Here is a 15458-nt window from a genome sequence, read left to right as displayed (position 1 = left end):
ATGAACTCCACAGAGACCTGGCAATTGGAAATGTACTCAATTTTATCCAAGGAAGCATGCTTCAGCTTTTGATTTGTTCTAGCAATCCATAGGAAACTGGTCTCTTTGAGTCATAAGTGGAATCTGTAGCTTTAAATAGATGCCTTTCCCTAGTAGTTGAGGCAGAGCAGTGAGCAAATATGAGTGGCTAAGACTGAGTGATACTCAACAGAAGTGTTTTCATCTGTTACTCTCTGTAAAGTTGCTAATGCACAGTGATGTTGTTTATTATGTCTGTTCTTTCAGCTCATAAGTTTTTTTAAAGGAAGCCAGGATAAAACATCCACCACCACCCCATTCCATAGGTCCCTCTTCACTGAGCGTCAGCTCTTCTACTTGAAAAACACAGCAGATGGAATGTTAAATCTAAACTAGAAAGTCTCTTGCATTCCTAGCTGTCAAAACTAACAATGTGCCCCCTGCTTCTCAATTATAATCCACTAAAAGCAATGAGACTATTTCAGAAACCAGAGCATGTACATCCAAGTCTATTTGGGGGAGCTTTTTAAGTATGAGTTGAAAGATGAATGGGTGAACTCAAGCAAGAAATAAGTGTCCTGATTCAATGAGGATTTATTGGCATTTTCATTATGACTGCTTTATGACAAATATACTTAGGTCTACCAAGACCAGTAAATACTAATATTGCTCAGTTGTGATATGTGCTAAACACTAATATGTATTAGGGTAATTGCAGTCTTTTTTTTAAATATATTTTATTGATTTTTTACAGAGAGGAAGGGAGAGGGATAGAGAGCCAGAAACATCGATGAGAGAGAAACACCGATCAGCTGCCTCCTGCACACTCCCTACTGGGGATGTGCCCGCAACCAAGGTACATGCCCTTGACTGGAATCGAACCCAGGACCCTTGAGTCCGCAGGCCAACGCTCTATCCACTGAGCCAAACCGGCTAGGGCAGCTATTGCAGTCTTTACTAATTCTTTAGAACGACTTTGTCCAATAAAAATATAATGCAAGTCAGAAATGCAAGCTACACAGATAATTTTAAATTTTCTAATAGCCACATTCAAAAATGGAAACAGAAACAGATGGATTAACTTTAATAATATACTTTATTTAACTGATTATATCCAAAATATTATTTCAACATGTAACTCATACAAAAATTATCAAGAAGCTATGTTAGGTCCACACAGACAGGAGCCAGGCCAAGAGACGTTGTGAGAGTTTAAGAAATGTTATTACATTCTCTCACAGTGGGCTGAGACCAGTATATCAGTGTCAGTGAGCAAGAGTGGGGAGAGCGGGATATTTATATCTCCTGTGCAGGTCAGAGTAACCGGTCAGACGAGGTGCAAGGGGAGGCCGGGTGTATGCAATCCATTGCAAACTGGGTGAGGTGGTTTACTGGAAACTGGAAGTCGTTAATCATGTCTTACAAAACCTGTAATGAGACTAATAGGAAAACTGCAGGGAGAGTGAGAGCCCCAAGCAGGGGGAAGAGTACTGAGCGCAGGGGAAAGGTAGAGAATGTGCCTAACAAGCTATTTTATACTCTATTTTTCATACTACGTCTCTGAAATGTGATGTGTATTTTACATTTATAGTACGTCTCAATGTGGACTAGCCATGGTTCAGGTGCTCATTACACATGTGGCTAGTGTGTACTGTATTGGTAGTCAATCACTAGAGGGTTTTTTCCTCATAGAGGGTTTTTTCTTTAGACCAGCTGTTCTCAACCTGTGGGTCGCGACCCCTTTGGCAGTCGAACGACCCTTTCACAGGGGTCGCCTAAGACCATCCTGCATATCAGATATTTACATTATGATTCATAACAGTAGCAACGAAAATAATTTTATAGTTGAGTCACAACATGAGGAACTGTATTTAAAGGGCTAGAAGGTTGAGAACCACTGCTCTAGACATTGGGACTTATATAAAAACTAGAACCCCAGTACATGAAATTGGTGCACAGGGGTGGGGGGGGAGGGTTTGTCCCTCAGCCCGGCCTGCACCCTCTCCAATCTGGGACCCCTTGGGAGATGTCCAACTGCTGGTTTAGGCCCGATCCCTCTGGGACTGCTAGCTCCTAACCACTCACCTGCCTGCCTGCCTGCCTGATTGCCCCTAACCACTTCTGCCTGCCAGCCTGATCACCCCCTAACTGCTCCCCTGCAGGCCTGGTCACCCCCAACTGCCCTCCCCTGCTGGCCTTGTTGCCCCCAACTGCCCTCCCCTGCCAGCCTGATGGCCTCCAACAGCCCTCCCCTGCTGGCCTTGTTGCCCCCAACTGCTCTACCCTGTAGGCCTGACCTAGCCCCAACTGCCCGCCCCTGTAGCGAGACTAGCCCCCAACTGCCTCCCCTGCCAGCTTGATGGCCCCCAACTTCCTTCCCTACTGGTCTGGTTGCCCCAACTTCCCTGCCAGCCTGGTCGCCCCTAACTGCCCTCCCCTGCTGGCCTGGTCGCCCCTAACTGCCCTCCCCTGCTGGCCTGTTTCACCCCTAACTCCCCTCCCCTGCAGGCCTGGTCCCCCCCAATTGCTTTCCCCTGCAGGCCTGGTTGCCCCCAACTGCCCTCCCCCTGCCGGCCATCTTGTGGTGACCATCTTGTGGCAGCCATGTTGTGATAGCCATCTTGTGGTGGCCATCCTGTGACAACGTCATGCGACGCCACCTAGGCTTTTACTATATAGGATTAGAGTGATGGAAGTGTGCTATGTATTTCAAAATAAATAATTAGCAGTATCTTAACCGAGAACCCTTTCCCCAGGCACACAATGATCAAAAATTCATGCATCTATACCAGTGATGGCGAACCTTTTGAGCTCGGCGTGTCAGCATTTTGAAAAACCCTAACTTAACTCTGGTGCCATGTCACATATAGAAATTTTTTTTGATATTTGCAACCATAGTAAAACAAAGACCTATATTTTGATATTTATTTTATATATTTAAATGCCATTTAACAAAGAAAAATAATTAGCAGTATCTTAACCCAGAACCCTTCCCCCAGGCACACAGTGATCAAAAATTCATGCATCTATACTATATTCTTTTAATGACTTAAGTCATAGAAAAAAACAATCTCAAGGTATTTCTTTATGTGCATGCCTCTCTGTTCTGTCCCAGCCCCACATTTTCTCCTCTCTGTGATTCTTACATGTTTTCCTCTCATACAAGAGTCTGAGCTTCTTGAAGAATTCCTATGAAACATACCAAATATATATAACAAGAAATATAAAACATTTAAAATCAGCTGTATATTTGTATTGGTGAGGGTAAAAATACGTGTATGTATTGTGTGTCAATATGCTTTTGCTTTTACCTGTCTAGGGAAAAAAGGAACATACCTAAGCAATCACAAATATGTTTATCTCTTGAAAGTAGGATTACTCTAGGTAGTTTTCAATTTGGGGGTGGGGGGTCTTGGAATTCCTTTATATTTTTAAAAATTATTGAGCACCTTAAGGAGCTTTGTTTATGTGAGTTGCATCTATAGATGTTTACTATATCAGAAGTAAAAACTTAGAACTTTTTTTAAAAATATATTTTATTGATTTTTTTTACAGAGAAGAAGGGAGAGGGATAGAGAGTTAGAAACATCAATGAGAGAAAAACATCAATCAGCTGCCTCCTGCACACCCCCCACTGGGGATATGCCCGCAACCAAGGTACATGCCCTTGACCGGAATCGAACCTGGGACCCTTCAGTCCGCAGGCCGTGCTCTATCCACTGAGCCAAACCGGTTAGGGCAAAACTGAGAACTTTTTAAAAATTATCTATTATTTTATTTTAAATTACAATAATAAACTCATTACATGTTAACATAAATAACATATATAAACAAATAATCACATTTTTCTAAAATACAAAAAAATAAGAAAAATTAAAAAAGAAATTAAAAATTCATGCATCAAGTCAGAAGTTACACATTTTTAAACTTTTTTTCTACTTTTAAGTGCAAGCAGTTTTTTAAAAATATATTTTTACTGATTTCAGAGAGGAAGGTAGAGGGAGAGAGAGATAGAAACATCAATGATGAGAGAGAAACATTGATTGCCTGGACATCCCCTATTGGGGATCAGGCCTGCAACCGTGCCTGTGCCCTGACCGGGAATCGAACCGTGACCTCCTAGTACATAGGTCAACATTCAACCACTGAGCCACACCAGCCGAGCCGTTACATAAGTATTTTGAGTAGCATCTATGGCCATGCATTCCACAGTTCCTAAAACCCTAGCCCATATTTGCAACCCAAATCTTGATTGTTGTTAATAGGCTCTCACTCCAGCAGCTAAATCCTCAATTCTTTAAAATGCCTTGTAACAAAAGTTAGACCCATTAAAGAAAACATGATTAGGTCTTGCCTAGTGGGATTGAGTTTTGAGAAATCCCAAAATGTGCCCAGTTGATGAGCTAGTCATAGAGGCACTCATACTTAGAAAAAGAGCAAATTAGGGAGATAACTTCTAGAACTGAAAAACACCTCTGTATATTCTTCAGGGGCTGAGTCCATTGTATACATATATCAGTTAGGTAATAAAAAACAGAGTAATGGGTCGAGGGTCAAGTGCAGCAGGAATGCCCCACCTCAAGGTCTTCACATTGAAAATTTGTGAAACACTTTGTAAATTCTTGGGTCTTGCAGAGTCTCAGGCTGCCTTTTTATGACCCCTGATAGAAATCCATGACTGACTATCAGAAAGTTTCCCACCTGTACAAGAACAGGGACTATCAGCCACGATTTAGGAGGTAGTATGGAACTGCAAAAGGACCAATTTCTGTTTTAGAGCCTCATTATTTTAACAATCTGAAAAGTGAATAGTCAGTGAATAGTTTTCCAGCCCTCTTTAAGATACCTCATATGTAAGTAGCAGTAAATGAATGTGACACATGCTGGATTATGTTACTAAATAAATAAACTCAAAGATGAGTTTTTTAAGAGAGCTATTTCTCATAGCATTTTCACCTAAACTGAACAGTGCCCAAAAAAACAATTTGAAAATAAGCACTTTTCCCAAAAAATTTACAAATGATCCTTCTCTTTGGTGACACAACAAGATGTTCTTATGAAGAAATGACTTCATATAAGTATTTAAAAAAATGTCATACAAAGAGTGCAACGGGTCTACAGCAAGAATCATGTTTGTTTAGCCCATCACTCCCTTGAAAATAATATTATCAATATTATGAGCATCACTAAAGAAACTAACAGAAAACATCTTGTAAAGATATATGTCTATTTGGCCAGAAAGCATTAACATTACTCTTCCTGTTAAACTAACTTGGAAATAAGGTAAGCCAAACCTAATTAAGAGTCTTTAATATAGAAAAGTAAAGAAATAACTTTCTCCAAAAGTTTACAAGCAAAAATCACGCCAGAGAGACTCCCCCAATTCTCTGAAAGAGATGTGATCCGATGGCCTTAAAAATCCATAATTTCTCTAACACTATTTAACCTCTCTGTGCTTCAATTTCCCTGTCTATAATGAGAGTAACACCTTCCTCATTAGGTTTCTTGTAAAGATTGTAATAATCCATGTAAGGTGCTTTGAAGATGGCCTGACACATAGAAAGCATTCTATAAATATTAGCTCTTACTTTTATAATTAAAGAAGAGACCAGCTTTATCTTGAACAATCCAGTAATAAGCAAATGGGGTAGGACAGGAGCATGATTCCGAATGACTGTAGCTGAGATTAACACTCACCCATACCATAGTTCTCCCATACAGCAGTTAGCTGTGTCCGTTGGCTGGGCCCTGACTAACCCAATGTGAAACAGAACTGATATGAGCCACCTGTAGGCCCAGTTCTAAAACATGCCACGTGATCTTTCATATCCTCTCTCTCCGGGAGGAAGGTTAGAATTCCGAGATGATAGAGTCAGCTCTACAGAAGGACCAGCAGTTGTCAACATGGCATCATGGGGTCTGATCAAGAGTTTTCAGATTATTTCCTATGGAACCCTAAGGGACTACAAAGATGCTTCAGTGTCCATAAAACCTGGATTCAAATTTCATTTTTACTTATGTGTATGTGTAGACATGCTCATCTACTTTAAATACTGTAATAAAATCAACATGCACACTTAAATGTCATACCAAATTGAACCACTCTAGAGACTGCATCCATTGTGCAACCACAAAAATGTGATTTTATACAAATCCTGGTATAAAAATTCTATCGTTTCTTTGTGTTTAATTGGACTTCCTTTAACTGCATCAGTGATTACAGAGCTCTGCAGGGGTCTATTTTTCATTCAAGCCTAAACATGTCTACAGTACATAAAATTATTAAATTGGCCACTTGATTACTAAATATGCCTGAGTCAGGATTGTCTTGATGTGTGCAACCAAAAGAAAATTGGGAAACAAATTGGATGCGTAATTGTCATTCATAGCCCTCAATTTCATATATTCTTTAGAACGTACTATGATTTTCCTTTATTAACTTTATTATATTTGTGAATTTAGAATATAAAATTATGCAAATAAAATATTGCTGTGATCTATTTTATATTCAACCTATAACCTCTACTTTGTTTTTACAGAGCCCAGTGTTTACAGCTGTCTACCTCCAATGCAACCTGGGGTGAAGGGGTAGCGAATGGGTATTAGTTATATATTGTTTCATAAGAGCTACCAAAAACTTAGCAACTTGAAACAACACCAACTTATCATCTCACAATTTCTGTGGGTCAGAAGCCTGGGCACAGAGGAACTGGGGTGCCTGCTCAGGGCCTCCCAGGCTGACTCAAGGTATCAGCTGGGACTGAGATGCCATCTGAGGGACATACACTGCTGTCCTCCATGTCCATTCAGGCCATTGGTAGAATGTAGTTTCTTCTGTCTTTTGTTTTAGCTTTGTATTGCTGCCTAATAAATTATACTTTAGTGGCTTAAAATAAAGTATAATTAGCTCAAAGTGGCTTAAAATAAAGTATAATTAGCTTAAACTGGCTTAAAATAAAGTATTAGCTCAAAGTTCTATAGCAGGTCAGAAGTCTGGGCATGGTGTGCTGGGTTCTTTGCTCAGGGTTTCACAGGATGAAATGGGTGTCAGTCACACTACATGCCTTTCTGGAGATGCTGTGGAAGAATCTGCTGCCACGCTCACTCAGACTGTTGGAAGAACTTACCTCCTGTGGTTGCTCGTGTCTGTCAGGGACTGCTCTCCGTTCCTACAAGCCGTCCTCAGCTCCTTGCCAGATGGCCCCTCCATCTTCAGAGCTAGTAGCTCAGAATCTCGCTGGTGCTAAATCTCTCTCATACTTCCAGTATCTCTCTAGTCTGCTATAACAGAGTCTCATATAAAATAACATGGTCACAGGAGTGATTATTCCACCACCGTTTGCCATAGAACACAATCTCCTCAAGGAAATGAGTATCCTATCATATTCACAGGTTTTAGGCACAGCCACAGGTAGGAGATCGTACAAGACATGTACATCAGGAGGTGGGAATCTTGTCTTAGAATGTTACTACCACAGGTGGAAAGGGGAGTCCTCAGCTCTGGAGTAAATCTTGCTTTACATTGCCAAATATGATGGCCCCTTGCCAAGGATTTGTTGAAAGCTGGCATGGGATCCAGGTGTAGGTAATAAGAGACAGGATGAAGTCTGCTGAGGAACCTTTTCAGAAATGTTCTCCCCTCATAAGGTTAAGTAACCCCAATGCCAACTCTGTAGGTCTTCCAGTCCAGATGGGATGACAGGAACCGTGGCCGTCATCCTGCTCCCCGCCTGAGGATTAAAGCATCACGCAGAGAAGGGCAGTGCCAAGAGAGCCGTGCCAATGTGGTGCTGGAGCCCAAGACACCATGCTGGAGCCCAAGCCCATGCCATTAGTGGATTTCGGGTTAGGTGAGATTTTTAATTCTCCTCATTATTTGAATCAGGGTTCCCTTACTTATAGCCCAAGATGTTCTGTGACTAAAGGACTTCAGGTTAAGAGTTAACTTGAAAAATAAAAAAGAGTTCAGTTAGAGAAACATTTGAAAATCATAGCTCTACTAAATAGAGACAGACAGACCTGGGATTCCAACTGAACTTCCAACATCAATGAACTGATCGATTTCATCGGTAAGATTAGGAAAAGTAATTCTTATCTTCAAGAGTCATTATGAACACTCAATGAAATTGTCATACACATGGCAAAATAAGGGGAAGCAAAAGACTTGTTTCAAATAGCCGATCATGACTGGAAGTGGGGGCGGGGATGGAATGGGAGTATGATATGGCTAATCAGGAGAGATTGGAAAGGTGGGTGACACTGGTCCTTAGTGCACTGAGGCCAAGGATGCTGCTAAACATCTAACAATGCACAGGACAACCTCCCATAACAAACTATCATCCAGTCTAAAATGTTAGTTGTGCCAAGGTTGAGAAACCATGGTTTCACTGAAAACTTTGGGAAAAGCTAATTGATCTATGTGGAAGTGAAATTTTTATTATTACTAAATGAACTTTCATCAATGCCATATCTAGTAGTTTCTTTTGTTTCATGACAAGAAAACAAGTTTTTTCATCAGTGGGGGGAAAAAAAGTATGAGATAGTATTCCACATCTTCATGTGTTTGAAGCATGATATAAGTAGATGGCTATATTCCTATTTTAATGTCAACCTGATCTAAGAAAATGGGAATGAACTTATTCTAAATGCTAAAAAAATATATACTGATTCATTCCTTTATTGAAAACCTAGAAAGGGCCAAGCAGCTACTAATCCAGGCATGCAGGATACATCCATGAACTATGCAAAGATCACTGCTCTTTAGATCTGATATTCTAGATCATGGATATAGTCAATGAACATAGAAACAAAGAAACAATCAATTACCTGAGAATATAAGAAATGCTATGAAAAAAACAGCTCAGAGTAGAAAGATCGGGCTGTAGTGGGATGGGGAGGGCGGGAGGAGGGTAGAAGGAGGGACAGGGGGCCACAGCGGAGGTATTACATAGGGTGGTCAAGGCAGGCCTCCTGGAGAAGGGTTACCAGTCTAGTTATAAAGACCAGATGCCATCTCATTTTCTTAACCTTATTTGCAAACTATTTGCATATTACATTTATTAGACATAAACAGAGATAATTTTGCATTTTTATTGAATAGGAAAGATCAAGTGGAAAAGAGATGACCCCATCAATATCAACCCAACATAAACAAAAGTTCAAGGCTTGGAAAATGGAGCCTTTGAGTTACAAAATCGCTTTCCTTTTCCCAAAGTCACTCTGCCTTCTCGCTACACTCCAGTGTCAGGAACAAACAGGCATAGGTGCATAACGAAGCTCCCAGCTACGGAATAGCCCTGTCTGCCTCCCACCTCCTACTGAAAAAAATAACCAGGTCTGAGGACAGATCAGGTGAGTTACAGCTGAGAATGTTGTGTTTGTTGGAACAGTCTAATGTGTATTGTGCTGATTGCATTATATTTGTCATTGAAGTTAAGTGAGGTGAAAAATGGAAAACAGTTGATTTAGTGATTGTGCATACCTTGAATACCTTCCAAAACTACTACATACTAGAGAGAACATCCTAAAATACTACTGAACAATTTCTTCTTACACATATTGCTCCATGCAATAAATTCTAATTTCTAACTAATGACTTCAAAGTCAAAACAAGCAATGACTTCCTGAAAAATAGCCAGGTCCTAAGTCGCAGTATGTCCTGAATTCCCACGGTTATTCTCCATGATTTTGTTTGTTTTGTTCATCCTTTTAGTTCTGGGCTCAATCATTTGGTCAGTCCTTGAATATTTTGAGGAATATCACCATTTATATGTTCCTAACATTAAAAAAGGATCCAATTTAGTTCGATACAATTGGGTTTCCCCCTCTAAGCTGGGTCTGATTATGACCAAGCTATGAAAATTGAAGTAAGCAAGTTAAAACTTGTTGGATTTGCTGCTTAACAAAACAAGGAGACAAATCAATATTTTCCGAACACAGCCTGGGGGAGAGCTGTAGAAGGAGAAGGAACAGTGTTCTTCTTCCCAGGCGTCTCCATGACAAGAGGGGGGGAGGGAGAGACACTTAAACATTAGCTTTCTCCAAACATCCTTTTATGGCTTATTTTGAAAATATTTCTGGAAACACATTATCCTACAGTTTGGCTATTTTTTTTAAAGACCCTCCCTCTTCAAATTCATTTCAGTGGGAGCTGCCCGTTGGCAGTGGAGGCCTGTGATTATCTCACTGTGTATAATTCATTTAGCAGCATAATGTGCTTTTGCTGGTGCTGCAGCAGCACAAGGAAAAACTGCCCACATTAGCATTCCAGGGTCATGCAACCCAGGCCTCGTCGGTTAGCAGAGACCCTTGCAACAGGCTTTCTCCGACCCTATGCTGCTGCTCTGGGGGCTGGAGACTACTACCCAAATGTCTTGGGAGGTGGCTGCTAATACCTCTTCCTCAGGAAAGGAGATCGGGACAGCTGTGCAGTGACCTAACCCTCTATTGCTTTGCTACTCAGTGTAAGGTCACTGAACAGCAGCATCAGAAACACCTAGGTCACAGTGGTTCTCAACCTTCTGGCCCTTTAAATACAGTTCCTCATGTTGTGACCCAACCATAAAATTATTTTCGTTGCTACTTCATAACTGTAATGTTGCTACTGTTATGAATCGTAATGTAAATATCTGATATGCAGGATGGTCTTAGGCGACCCCTGTGAAAGGGTCGTTCGACTGCCAAAGGGGTCGCGACCCACAGGTTGAGAACTGCTGACCTAGGAGCTCATCAGAAATGCAAACTCCTGGGCTCCTCCCAGACCTACTGAATCAGAATCTGCATTTCAACCAGATCCCCGGGTGACTCGTGTGCACACTGAAGGTTGAAGGGTTTGTCTCTACTGGATGGAAGCCAAGAATGCCGGAATTCTTCTCTTATATTTTCTGAGTTGCTCACTATCCTTGCTGGTTTTTCTAAGCTCTAGATTTATGCCTAGGTCATGGCATTTATCATTTTTTCCCCTGATTATAATTTTTCATATACCTGTCTGTCATATATTATATTTCTATCTTAAAGCCCTGTTTTTTGCCCTTGTCTTTGACTTTGCATCATTCAGTGGCTTACAGGTGATCAAGACAATATTAAATGAGTACAAATAATTGCTTTTCCACATTCTTCCCAGCAGCTCGGGCATACTGTTGTGGACAACTATTGTTTAGCTTTCCTAACTTCCCTTCCCACTTCCTTGTATCCCTCCAATTTTCCTTTGAAAAATCATTCTTCTCCAATTTCAGACTATGGGTTTCAAGTGTTCCGAACAGCCTGCTGCTAGGTAGCCACGTGAGAGCTTTCATCACCCCGGCCTCTGTGATCGTTCAGGAAGCTCATGTGTCCCAAGCCAGGGCAGCGCCAGCTGCAGCACACTTGCTGGGATGAAGGGAAGGAGGCGCGCTCTACCCTCTATGGTTGCCAAGCTGGTAAAGTGGAAGCCTGGAGCTGCCAGTGGCCAATTCTCCCCATTTGAAGGGAAAGCTAATGATACAGGACAGCCATAGAGATCTAATGCACAGTATAATGAATATAAATAATAATATTGTACTATAATTATAGATGATAAATATCGCTTCAATGGCAATCAAATCACAATACACAAATGTATCAAACTAACACACTGTACACCTTATATATTCCTTAGGGAGGGGCTTCTAGAAGTACATTTCCAGAAAGCAAGTGTTTATTTTTTTGGTGAATAAATGTATTACTTTGAAAAAGTTTCCTGGGAAGAAGGAGAAAATAAGAAAGGGTGAATAATGACTGGTCAATTCTGAAAGAATTAGAGACAATTTACCAAAGCCAAATAGAAACTGAAATATATTATACCTAGTGAAATCATAAACTCATCAGACACTCAAGCTTAATGAGTTTTAGGATATGGTTTGAGGAAAGGCAGACATTTTCTGTGAGTGCTCCCATAAATACGAGATGCCATCTCCAAGGGGCCTGCTTGCTTGTACTCAAAGATGGGCCCCTGGAGGCAGGAAGACACCAGGGCTTTCTCAAAGGCTTCTGTACAGAAGTACAGCTCCGAACAAGCCAACTACCCTCCTGCGTCTAACACAGGGGTCATGGAGAGCCAGTCCTTCCAGCACCTCCCAAACCATGCCCCTGGTGACACACACAGATGTTGAGTTCCCATCCATGGGCGGAAGACACTGTTCTTCAGAAACAAGCTCACATCCTCACAAGTTAAATAACACAGGTCGCAGTAGAAGACGGCAGCATATTTTGCTTAAATTTAATTGTGTTCATCCAGCAATGCTGCTAGGAATCCACCCTGGTGGCTCTTTAGATTTCAATGTGTGGTATCTGCTGCCTCTCCTTGGGGACCGTAGGAACAGCATGTGTACTGTTGGTGAGTCAGCAAGTAGCCCGACCAACTATGAGCAAAGGTCACTGAGGTGGGAGGCTAAATTTTAAAAACTGTTTCCACAGCCATTATTTCAGAGCCACTCTGGACCCAATCATGTTCCATAAGTTCCAATTATAAAAATACATTCATTCAACAAATGTTTATTGTACACATACTTCGTGCCAGAAATTGTGCTATAGCACTGTGGGTTCCACAGTGACCAAGTAGACAAAAGTTCCTTCTCTAATATTCATTCAAATATAGAAGCCAAGGAATAAATGGGAAATACATAAATAACTCGAAGAATTACAGCTTGTGATGAATGCTAAGAAAGAATGAGGATGGAAAATCATGGGAGGAGGGCGGGCCGGCTAATCTTCACTCAGTAGGTGTCAGGAAACAAAGCTCTAGAAGGTGACTTTGAAGCCAAATTCCAAAAGATGAGGAGGCAGGCATGCAAAGTTCTGCGAGAACAGAGGAAACCAGAAGTGTGAAGTCCCTACAGCAGAAAAGGAGAACCTGTCAGGTCAGTGTGGCTACTCTGCAAGTCTGTGGGGGGAAAGGCATGAGATAAAGTCAGAAAGGGTCATGGGAACCAGACCGCGCAAGGCTTCGCGGGCCGGACCGTGGTAAAGACTGGGCAGTCGCCCTAACTGGTTTGGCTCAGTGGATAGAGCATCGGCCTGTGAACTCAAGGGTCCCGGGTTCGATTCCGGTCAAGGGCATGTACCTTGGTTGCGGGCACATCCCCAGTGGGGAGTGTGCAGGAGGCAGCTGATCGATGTTTCTCTCTCATCGATGTTTCTAACTCTCTATCCCTCTCCCTTCCTCTCTGTAAAAAATCAATAAAATATTAAAAAAAAAAAAAAAAAGACTGGGCAGTCAATTCTCAAAGTGAAAAGAAGCCATTGGGAGACTTTAAGCCGGGGAGTGGCATGATCTCATCCGCATTTTTTTTAAAGATCCATGTGGTTGTCGGGTGAATAGATTATGTCTATATTATCACATGGATTTAAATATTCTGATACATGCCCCCCTAGCCACATAAATGCCCCAGCGTGATATTAATCTGGGCAAACGGCCCACAAATCACCCCGCCTCCTTATGAGAATAAGTATTGCCCGATGCACTGCCAGAAGCAGTATGCGCCACACTTAATGGTCTGTGTTAATTTTTAATTTGATGCTTGAGCTCCTCCTTGTGGCTGTCTGCTTGCAAGGTCTTTGGCAATGCCAGTTTTCATAGTGACTAGTGACGAGCAATCTTTTTTTTAAAAAAAAAAATACCTTTGTTAATAAAAAGTACAAAGCCAAAAACGTGGACTTGAAATTTAAGCAGTGCATTTGAAAAAATAAGTTTATTATCAGCTATTACAAACAGCCTTATATGTGTGTATGACATGGTATATGGTATACTATGGTTACATTCTCAATGAAACCGGTTGTTTTTTTATAACATTCTTGCCAACATCTGGTAAAAATTAGAGTAAGATATACTAGTAGGTATTTGCTTCCCCTCAAAAGTAATTTCATCAAATAATAGAATAGCTTTAATAAATTCGCAGCAACAAAACAAGGAAATAAATCTTAACATTGTTCCATCCTCAGCATTAAAAAAAATGAAATAGGACATATGTAAGATGTGAATAAAAAATAATCTTTCTCTTCATTCATCACCACACAGAGTTGGTGACTGACAGCTTGAATTAGAGAGAACCCCAAGCAGTTGGGCATTAGGGACTTTCTAACTGCTGTATCCCTAACTTAATAAGAATTACAGCTTTGGAAAATTGCTCTCAGAAGGAACATCATTCCAAAAAAATCCCATTTTCAACCCATTTTGATGTATGGAAAGCTTTCGTGCCATGAGACATTCCATGTGCATGTGAGCCAAAGGGAGGAAGCGAACCCGCTCAGCCTGGAGAGCTGGGATGTTTTACCTGGGGGTGAGGTTAATCCTTCACCGCCTTAATTTTCTGTATCTCTTTCCCTCGCTGTACTTATTATTCCCAATGTATTTCCAGTGTGTTCAGAATTTCCAAGTAGAAGCACTCGGGCTGGTGTGTAATGAAGAATGCTGAGAACTCTGTGGGGCCGCTCAGCCAGAAGGTAACCATAGTAATGGCACCATCCCTTGTACAGGCAGAAATATTGTGATGGGTCATGCTTGAAACCTAACAATGCCCTCAAAGCATGAATGACAGTCAGTGACTATTCAAGGTGGAAAAACGTATTAAACTTCCACGACTGTCACACTCCTTACAAGTGGCTGACACAGCCCATTGGACTACCCTGCATGTGTGATTGCTGTAGAAAATTGTACTTAACCACAAAGACCTGCTTTGAAATAGCAATAAGGCAAACTGCTACAGAATTCTGTTCCTGGTCACAATTTGTGAGGATGGGAGTAACCTAAAAAAAAAAAAGTATAAGTGCCTGTAATTGCTTGCAAGCAAGTGACGATAATATTGGGAATGTGGATTAGTAGTTCATGATGCAGCCTGCTTAATGACATATGAGATAGGGAATATTTCAATCAGTGCTCTCACATCTTTTTGCTGTTACTGTCAAAACAGTAACAGCTCACTAAAAAGTGGAATCAATTCTGTGTATAGTTTATATAATAAATTTTAAAAATAGTTGCAACAAAAATTTTGAAAAACAGAATACAAAAATACTCAGCTAAAATAAGTGTGTCATATCTAAAATGCATTATAATTTAAACTTATTGGAAATCTGAAATTAAGACACATGTAACTGCAGATGACTTCACTAAAAATATTTTTTAATTGCTCTGAATAATGATGTACAAAAAGATATAAGAATTCAAAGGGGAGGTGAAACTATAGTATCATGTGTGGACTGTTGTACACATGATCTCCAACACAGTTTAGGAAATCAATCAGGATCCTTCTATCTCAAACTAGTGCAACTAATTTTTTTCATAACTAAGAAATGCAAGGATGCAATGATGAAGAGGTCACGAAGAATCAAGTTGTTCTCACTCTCTGTTTCTTTCTCTCTCTGTTTTCTGCTTGGCTACCCTCTGAATGTTCTCCATGAAGCATGGTTTAGGTGTGGAAGGAAATGAT

Source organism: Myotis lucifugus, unplaced genomic scaffold (genome assembly GCF_000147115.1).
Source record: "Myotis lucifugus unplaced genomic scaffold, Myoluc2.0 scaffold_39, whole genome shotgun sequence".
Lineage (NCBI taxonomy): Eukaryota > Metazoa > Chordata > Mammalia > Chiroptera > Vespertilionidae > Myotis > Myotis lucifugus.
The sequence above is the reverse complement of the archived record's forward strand: the minus strand, read 5'-3'. Positions refer to the sequence as shown.